A 10,418-nucleotide genomic window follows, 5' to 3' on the forward strand; every position below is an offset into this window, starting at 1 on the left:
AACTATTCCCAAAGGGCTACAAAAATGTGCATACTCTTGGACCCAGCAATACTGCTTCTAGGACTGTATCCCCAAGAGATCATAAAAATGGGAAAGGGTCCCACATGTACAAAAATATTTATAGCAATTCCCTTTGTGGTAGCCAAAAACTGGAAATCAAGGGGATGCCCATCAATTGGGGAATGATTGAATAAATTGTGGTACCTGAATGTAATGGAATACTATTGTGCTACAAGAAATGATGAACAGGAAGACTTCAGAGAAGCCTGGTAAGACTTATATGAACTGATGCTGAGTGAAAGGAGCAGAACCAGGAGAACTTTGTACACAGCAACAACCACAGTATACGAGGAATTTTTCTGGTAGACTTAGTACTTCATTGCAATGCAAGGACTTAAATAATTCCAAGTGGTCTCTTAAGGCAAAATGCTTTCCACATCCAGGGACAGAACTATGGAATTTGATCACAGAATGAAGCAGATCATTTTCTTTTGTATTACATTTTGGTTTGTCTTATGATTTTTCCCATTCATTTTAATTCTTCTATGCAACATGACTAAGGTGAAAATGTATTTAATAGGAATGTATGTGTAGAACCTATATAAAACTGTATACTGTCTCAGGGAGGGAGTGGGGAGGTAGGGAGGAAGGGATATCTGGAAGTGATTGTAGAACACTGAAAACAAATAAAATAATAAAATAAATACTGCTTAACCTCATCTTTTGACTATTTATTGAGTTCTTACTTATTAACCAGGAAGATCTGAGTTCATATCTGGGCTTCAGATGCTTACTAGTTGTGTTATCTTGTACAAATCACTTATATTCTGCCTACCTCAGTTTCCTCAACTGTAAAATGTGGATAGTAACTTCAGAGGGTTGTTGTGAGGATCAAATGAGATATTTGTAAAACACTTATCATAGTTCCTAGCACATAGTAGGTGTTTAGTAAATGTTTATTACCTCCCTTCCTCCCTTTGCTAATTTACCATAGCCAGAAAATAAATGAATTAAAGAAATTTCTTGATCCCAATGCATGTTTAGAGATATCAAAAGTTAATATTATTGGTGCCCAAGTAATCTAACTCTCTACTCCCACAACTAATCCTAGCTTCCCAGTACAACCTTGGAGTGAAGGAGATGTACCAAGCCAAAACTTGGAATTCACTTTCCTATAAAAACAAATGTTCCACATGGTGGTTAGGTGTAGGTGAGATGGTACCATTAGTGCTATGCTTTATATGATGAATCTAACAGCCTTTTATAAATTGGCCCAAGACCATAAACACCCATTGTTTCTACTGAGAAATATGGTCCAAGTTTCTGTTTCCAAATCAACTTTTAGAATTCAATTCATACACTGTAGACATTCTGTAATATACAGTACCTGAAAAGACTTTCAAACTACTAAGGATTCAAGAGGACACTATTAGGAAAAAAAACTGCCTCCCAATAGTCAGGTGTGGCATTAACTACCTCTTTTCTTTTCTCCTTTCACTCTCCCTAGACCTTCCTAATCTATTATTTTCTAATTCATCCATATTTTCCAAAAGAGTAGCATGGGAGACTTTTTCAAATGTGTCACTGAAACCTGAGTAAATGATATCTCCAGCATTCTTGTGATCTAGTCAAATAATTTTGTCAAAAAAGGAATTGAAAGCAAAGCCACTGACCCCAGTTGGTTGCTTGCACTGTCCATCCATCCATCCAAGAGTACCATCATGGCAGGAGAGACCAGTCAGGTGTTGTTGGGCATGGACTTCATCATCCTCTTTCAGATGCTTATGTAAGTGAAAGTATTCATATAGATGGGATATAAACCTCTTCCTCCAACCATAGGTAATCGAGTCTGTCAACTCCCCTGGCTTCTTTGTTATGCCCATTATATTATGAATTTCAATAGTAAATATGAGCTACTCAAAGGCTTAACTCCGAGACTGAATTCTTGAGCCACTGGAATTGTGGTTCCCAGTAAAGTTTTGCATTGATACCAAGAATGTGACAATGAGGAGTTAAAACATGGATTTTCACCTCCTCCTACACTGAAAGGTGCCCCATCCAGCTTTAACAAGGTTGTCAAGGAGACTACTCAAGAGGTGATAGCTTGTTCTACTGCTACCATTGTCATGCATCCCTTCCACATGATTACCCTGAGGTCTATAGTATAATTCAGTGGAAAAGAGAAAATGCTACATGACTCCATAATAACTATTTACTGAGAGGAGAGGTGCCTAGGATTCTTTTTGAGTCTTAGTCCTCAGCTTTTGTGTGACATCATTTCCTTGTGGTTGTATAATTCACTGGCCTACCTCTTCAATACCTATGCGCTAGAGAGAAGGGATTCCACCATGAATGAAACAAAGAGTTATTCCCAGGCTTCACTGGATCCTTTCCCAGAATGCTGATCTATCCCCTTACGTTTGTCTTCAGTTTTGTGGCTGTCAACCACTGTGGGCTTACTGGTAGATTCCCTCCTTGTGTCCTAATTTACCCATCCTAGTAAGACTGTTGGTATACAACACAAAAAGACAGAAACATGAGCAGAGGAAATAGCTTGTTTATTCAGAAGGTCCCTTTTGGGAAGACTTACTAGGATGTTAATTTGAAGATGTGAGGCAGGGGCAATTCCATTTCTGTAGTCCTAGATGTGCGAATTATGGAAGAGAATGTTGATTTCTTTAGTGTGGTAAACTTTTTAAAAATCATAATTTAATCTGTTGGGGTCAGGAGGGTGATGAAGGATAGCTGGCAAGATCTGTCCTTGATGAGTCAGCCATGATGACTCTTTCTAATCACTGTTCCTTTTCTAGGTATTTATTAACTATCACTTTGCCAGTAGTCTAAATCCAGCTCACTGGTCTTTAGTTTTTAGATTTCACTTTTTTTCCTCTTTTGGAAAATTAGAACAACATAGTCATTTTTCCAGTCTTATGCCACCTCTTCTATTCTCCACAATCTTTCAGAGAATACTAACAGTGGTTCAGCCATTGCATCTTCCAGTTTTCTCAGCATCCTGGGATGCAGTTCTTCAAGAGAAGTCAGGAAGCTAGTGCCCAATTTCTATAGGGTTTCAACTCTCTATTAGCCATTCTTGTCCTTTCCAATCAAAAGATTATTCTCTCAAATGCCAGAATTCCCTACCAAGAAGAGATCTCACCTGACTCTCTTGCTTTCCCTTCTAAATATTCTTGGCTCTACAGTCCCATGATAAGGGCCACTTTGGGACCCACAGAGCTGAGAGACTGCTTTTAAATGGTGCCCACACTTACCCTCAAGAGTAAGAGAGAGCCTAATGTTCTTTTTTAGGGATATTAACAGCAGCTCATGGCTTTCCCGCTTCCACAGAGCAAATAGCCTGATTTTTTGATAGTGAGAACACAGAATTACAAGAAGCAATATTTTAAAAAAAACAATACAAAGGAAAAGAAAAAAATTGTTTTAAAGTACAAGAGTGAGCCCCTGAAGCCAGGACCATTTTTTTAAAAATCTGACCATTGTATCTGAGTGGATGTGCTAGTGTTTTTTTTTTCTAAAGATCAAATTTATTTTAAAATTACAGATATATTTAAAAGTTAATTTAACAAACATAGCATGTGCAGGTCAAAAAAGGAGGATTCTTCACAAGGAGCAAGAATACGCCAATACCCCCACAGCCACCACCCTAGATCCTCCCTCCCAAGTCACTCACTGCTCCAGGGTCAACAGCTGAGGGCTAATGAACCAAACTCTTCAGAGAATAGATTTCATGGCCCTCCACCAATTAGTTCTTCCTAATCAAACTGCCCTCATTTCTTATTATTCTGTGAAGTGGAAAGTCAGAGTCTGGCAAACAGATCTGCTTACTGCCCAAACCTTCATGCATTTTCCTCTCCAGAAGCTTTGCCCTCTACTCAGTGCTAAATCACATCCCTTCATTCTCTCCTTGGCCATTCATCCAGTATTCCACCCTGGGAACTTTGGTGTAATTTTCCTCACATCTCATATTAAAGCAGTTGGATAAGAAAGTCAATATCATCTCAAAACTTACTTCCTCCTTGAGGTCCTGAATTTAATCCAAGAGGCAGCATGGTAGAGAGTTAGAGAGTTGTCCCTGCAGTGAGCAAGACCCGAGTTTAAATCCTGCCTCAGACACTTGCTACCTGTCTGACCTTGAGCAAATCTCTTAACTTCTCTCAGCCTTGGTTGTTTATGATTGAGTTTCTTGTTGTTGATATAATAATAATAATAGCTAGCATTTAAAAAGCACTTTAAGGTTTGCAAAGTCCTTTACAAATATTATGTCTTTTGATCCTTACAACAACCTTAGGAAGTCAGTGTTAAAGATAATCCTCATTTTACAAATGAGCAAGCAGAGACAAACAGAAGGTAAGTGACTAGGCAATTCTGCCTCACTTAAATTCAGGTCATGCATGAATCAAGAGATCACCCCATGATGTCACTGGTTCTCCTCAAAAATGAGGGACAGTTACTTTTTAAACAGAGAAAAAAGACCATTCCACACAGTCATAAACTGTACTCCTACACCCAGTCCACCACCTCAAAAATTTGTACTGCTGGAGGAGCAACTCAAAGTGTAGTTCCCCTCACTTAATGCAATTTAATTCAACAAACATTTATTATGTAACTGTGGGTAGGAATCCAATGCCTTGCACTGGATGAAATACAAAATTTAGATAAGCTTCAAGCTCTCTTATCCTGGCACTCATATCCAGGCAAGAGAAATGAATACATTTTCAGCAACATTCATAGAAGCAACAACTCCTCAGAATGGAAGTTCCAAAAGGGTAGAAACCATTTAATAAATATTCAGGGGCTTGCATTACCCAAGGTCACAAAGGTCATAAATAAGTACCAGAGCCAAGATTCTAACCTAGGTCTTCTCATTCCAAATGCTCTGTCCCCCATTATGCCACACCTCTTAATTATTTAGATACTCCAAATTCAAGATATTGTCATATAATTTATCAGCTGTTCTTTTCTAGTGACTTGTCTTACCTATAAATGAAATCAGATTAAGATCAGATCCAACTGGCAGCTCCTACCTATAGGCTAGACCCTGCCAAATGACTGTAGCTTTCTCACTAAAGCAATATCCCTTCAGACACTTAGGCAAGAATGTTCCTATTAACCTGTTCTCTTTATTCAGAAGCTCACCTAATTAAAACCTACCTCATTAAAGGAGCAGCCATCTTAACATTAAGTTAATGAATTTCACAAAGTCTTTAAAAGATAGAAAACTTCAAGGCAATCAAGCATTATGCATGATCTTTTGGTGAAACTGGAAAAAAAATAGAATCCTATCTTTTCTCTTAAACTATTCACGCATATCAGGAGGTTAACTCTTTAAGATACTTTCAGAGGCTATTCAATTCATCATGTAGTATCTGATCCATAGTGGATTCCCCAGCTCTCGCTGTATTTGACAGCAAGGTCCCCCCAAAAGTAGCTACTTCTGTCCTCAATTCTAGATGGGTTTATGAACCCAAATAAGTATGCTTGCCCATTGATTATCAACCAGAGTTAATTAGATTTTAGAAAGGTTTAGAACTGGTTTAGAAAGGAGAATTGTTACAAAAACAACCCCTCAAACAGGTTTGGAAGGCACATATAGTCAAAGAGCAAACACAAAAGCTCCTCATTACAAATTTTCTCCCTTCTTGGAGTCTTCATGAATTTCCCCTTTAGTTATAGCTTTTTGCTAAGTTTTGAATAGCAGTGCCCTTATAGAGTCATGAAGTTGCCTTTCCTTGGCATTCTGAGTTTGTCTTTCTGCCCTTGATGTAGACTCTGCCAACAACCATTGTTGTAGAGGGGAATCCCAACTCTTCTAACCTTCAGAAATTCAGTCATCACTTGATCAATGATGAGGGGAGAGGGGGTGGGGAGTGGGACAGAAATACTCCATCCTCTCTCTCAAGGGCATTTCCTGCTTAGAAGAATTTCACTAGTGGGTTTTCCCAGACCACCACACCTCTGCTGGCCTGCTTTTAGAGTTCACTACTTTGAATTGACCTGTTGTATTATATACATAGGCCCAGAGGTGTGCCTGATTCTTTCAGCCAATCACCAAGACATATCTTACATAACTTCATCTGTCTTCATCCAGTGATCAAAGCACTTCACTCCTTCCAAACTGATGTAATTATTTGTATCTACTTTACAGCTTTGATTGATAGATTTAATACAACTATCTGAGCTTTCTGTGATAATACCACTTCTCCTTCTCCCTGCTGCCCTCTCTTAATATAGGATCATAGATGAGAGCTGGAAGAGACCTCAAGGTATCTAGCCAATCCTACTATAGAAGTCCTAAACTGGTCTTTATATTGAGACTGTAGAACTAAGTATATTGAAGGAGAGTAGGAATCAAATGAGGCCTCTTCCTATGCCATTGTGTTGGAGGAAGGAATAATCTTTGTATTATCATAAATTTCTCTAAGGTCAGAGACAGAACTTGAACCCAAACCCTCTGACCCCAGAAGTGAAGCCATGTTGCTATGTCTGCTCTCTGAAAGTAGTTTACTGAAGCAAATATCTAGGTCATCCAAAACCTCCCATGTGCAATGAGGATAAGGAACACGAGGCTAGAAGAATGAAGCGCCTCATTAACTCAGAGGAGAATGGGACAGGTTCCGGTGCAGAGGGTTCATATAGGGGAGAATGGACTTCCAGAAAGCAAATGCAAAATGTTTTATTATATATCAAAGCTAGGGATAGGACCTATAATTTCAGTAGTATAGGGAACATCCAGGAAACTTTTTCTTCAAATGAAGATCAGTACCTTCTCTGGAATTAAGTCTTAGAGAGTTGCCTAGTCTCTGAAAGTTTAAGTGCCCAGGGTCACAAAGAAAGCATGTGTCCAGAGGCAGAAGTTTTTCTGGGTCTTTCTCTGGGGCTAACTTTTTATTGACCACACTATGCTGTGTGTATACATTTATATCTGTCTATATAGGTAATAGATGCATACACATAAATTAATCCTTTTTTTGTTTTGGTGGGAGATTCTGGTTTTTTTGTTGAGGCAACTGGGATCAAGTGACTTGCCCCAAGGTCACACAGCTAGTAAGTGTCTGAGGCTGTGATATGAACACAAGTCCTCCTGACTTCAGGGCCAGTGGGCTATCCACTGTATCTCACATAGATTAAAACTTAAAGCTGCATTAAGACTTTTGAGAAGCTAGGTTGTGTGCTGGGCTTGGAACCTGGAAGACTCCCTCTTTCTGAGTGCAGACTCTGACACTTACTAGCTATGTGACCCTGTATAAGTCACTTAGCCCTGTTTGCCTCATTTTTCTTAACTGTAAAATGCACTGGAGAAGCAAAAGGTATCTTTGTAAGAATACCCCAAATAGGCTCACAAAAGTTGGACACAACCAAACAACAACCAGAAAACTTTTGAGACACTTTTTGTCACCCAAAAGCCAATAAGCAAACTGAGTGTAATTAAACACATATAGAATATGTGTGTATGTATATACACATCTGTATTAAGCATATATATGTATGTACACATATACAATATAATGTGTGTGCTTGTGTGTAATTAGAACGATTTTGTTCATTGCCTTTGGGGTATTCTTTAGTGATTTTTTCTTGTCATTTCTTTGTATCTAGAGCAATGGTAAACTCAGAGGTCTATGGATCTCAGAAAAGCCCCCCTACTCTCCCCCAAACAGACGTTTGACTTGGAGTTTTGCTTTTTTTTTACTACCACCAAATATATTTAGCATCATGGATAAATGACTTCAGCTTGCCACAGTCAACTTTCTAAGAATATAGTTATTTCACACCTTGGCGGAGGGAATTTCTTCACCTGGGCATTTCCTATACCAAAGAATTTACAGATCTGGATGCTATCACTATTATTTGAAGATGATGATAAGGCTTCTGACTCTATCACGTTATACCCTTGCTCACAAACCTTACATGGATCTTCACTGACTGTAAGATAAAAGTCTAAATTTCTTATCTTAGAAAACAGTGCTCTCTGTAATCCAGCTACACCCTACCAATGCAACTTTGACTCCCACTTCTCTCCTTCTCACAGCTCCATCTGGTCTTCCTTATTGTTAGCTGAACACCCTCTGTTCATCCTCAGCTTCAAGTCCTTGCTTATTTTGTTCCCCTACCAAATTCACAGACCATAGGTTAAGAACTCCTGCCCTCCCCATTGGGAGCTCAACCAAGATAGAGAGTCCTAGGGGAAGTTCCCCAGAGTCTCTAGTGTAGCAAGCTGAGGATAGGGTCATGATGGAGACAGCCACCCCCTCTTCTGTTAGCTTCTTCTCAGAGTCTTTCCCTTCAGCAACCTGAAGTGGTGTGGCAATATTTATCTTCTTTCTCTTCAAACTGGAAGTCAGATGTGTCCAAGAGACTGAAAAGACCTAAAGAGACTCATAATTTTAAAAAAAAGTGAAGCTCCCCTCTGTCCCACTTTCCCCAACTCCACCTCACCCCTCATATAGGCACCAGGCACTGAGTTCCAGCAATGGGATGCATACTAATGGACTTTGGGACTCAAGTTCCATAAGTGATTCTGGGGTATTGACCCTCAAGATCTCTGGCATGAAGTTTCTCAGTTGAGAGCTTATTTTTCTTCTTCTTTTAATAAAATTCCTTTCTATAATTTACATGTGGTAGGTTTTCTTGTTTAGAGCATACAAGTCAGTGAGAAAATACCCCCAAAGTTGCTTCATATCACGAGAAGCTCTGCCACACAGGTTTATACCATAGAAGTTACTGGCTTCAACACTAACCCCTCCATCAGGTACCACAGTAACAGTGTTGTCTCTTCTTTTCTAAGTAAAGGCTCATTTTCCTTGATGGAAAAATCAGTATCAAAATAAAATTGGTATACTTCTGCCTTCTCTTCATCATCTGTTACCATCCTCCCATTTACCCTGAGCCATGGTGTGGGCGTTTCTTTGAGCCTCTTCTTTTACCTTATATAGTTCGATCAAAGGAGAATTTTTAAAAACTTTATTGTTCTTCACATTTTTTTACTAACCCAAACCTAACAAAATTGGTTTTTCTTTAACATGTAAGTTTTCTTAACTTATGTTTCCCCTTTGTCTATGATGTGAGATTTTCTTAAAGCAATCTGTAATCTGAAAGATTACACTTCTCTTTCCCTTCCTTGGTGGTTGCCTCTCTTTTTGCTTTCTCTCCGTTTCTCTGAAATGCCTTCCTAAAACACTAAATGATTTAGCCGGGAAAGAATGCAAAGAGTTCTCATATTCTGTTAACAATTTGTTTATCCTAAATTGAGAAGTACAAATTGTTCTAAATACTTATCTTTTTGTCTGGGGGCGGCGGCGGGGGGGGGGGAGGGGGGCATTTCCCTGAAATTCATGTTTTTCCGTAGACTTTTCATAGAAATTCAGTGGCTAGGGAAGGACTCAGAAGGTCCAACTCAGACCTAAGCAAAAATTCCCTCCACAACATCCACAGCAAGTAACATCTCACCTTTGCTGGAAAATTCCAGGCCATTCTAATTTAGGCTACTCCACTTTTAAATAGTACTCATCCAAAATCTGTGTATTTCTCAGATTCACCTTTTGCCTTCAAAAAGGCTTCTAAATTTTAGTAGGCAGACGATTCTAGATTTGTGTCCTGTCCCACGCTACTTAGTTACTTTGCAATAAGTACAATTATCTCCTTTCCTCCTTGAAAAGTCCACTGTGATTGTGATTATTGTTCCTAAATGATTTATGCAGTTCTTTTGCCAGCCTAAAGTATTTTTCCCTTATCATCATAAATTTAACTATAATGAGCCTATTAAATATTAGGTTCTTCCTTGCTTGGGTCCTGTAAATTCTTTTGATATTTTATTACTTTTTTCCCCCAATTCTGAGAAATTTTCTTTGAGAACCTTCTGGAATATAATGTTCAAATTCTTTTTTCACAATATTCTGAGATGCCAGTCACTAACAGGTGCATTGTGATGTTTCCTAAGCATGTCATTTGAAAACTTGTTTTTTAGTTGCATAATTCCATGATTTTTTTGAGCCTGAAATTATACTTGTTCTGTATTGTGTGTAATTTCATTTTCTACTGTAATGCCTGTGGCTGGTTGCCTTTGTGAAATTCTTTAAGTTTTTTTATTTTTAGCCTCCATTATTTCCTTAGCATTTTAAATTCTCATTTGAGTTCCTCCTGGGATTTTAAATTTTTTTTCAGGCTTTTTTTTTCTATGATTTTCTTACTAAGACTGAGTCTTATTTAATCTCTTTAAATTTGTCATTTATCTGTTTGAGTACATTCCTTTTATGTATCTTCTCTTTTTCCTGTGTTCTTTCTGATACTTTAGCTTTTTTTATTTGCATCAGAGTTTTTTATCATAGCAATACTTATCTTTGTTCATTTACTAATTTTAATTTTGTTGATGTTTATTTTCTTGTGTCATGTTTTAGTCATTT

The 10,418-nt window shown here is 38.3% G+C and overlaps 1 pseudogene; it reads left to right on the plus strand.

Annotated features, from left to right (window-relative positions):
• Nucleotides 1-1,808: 1,808 nt before the first annotated feature.
• On the plus strand, nt 1,809-2,614 carry LOC140502283 (mitochondrial carrier homolog 2 pseudogene; annotated as a pseudogene).
• Nucleotides 2,615-10,418: the final 7,804 nt, after the last annotated feature.

Source organism: Notamacropus eugenii, chromosome 4 (genome assembly GCF_028372415.1).
Source record: "Notamacropus eugenii isolate mMacEug1 chromosome 4, mMacEug1.pri_v2, whole genome shotgun sequence".
NCBI lineage: Eukaryota > Metazoa > Chordata > Mammalia > Diprotodontia > Macropodidae > Notamacropus > Notamacropus eugenii.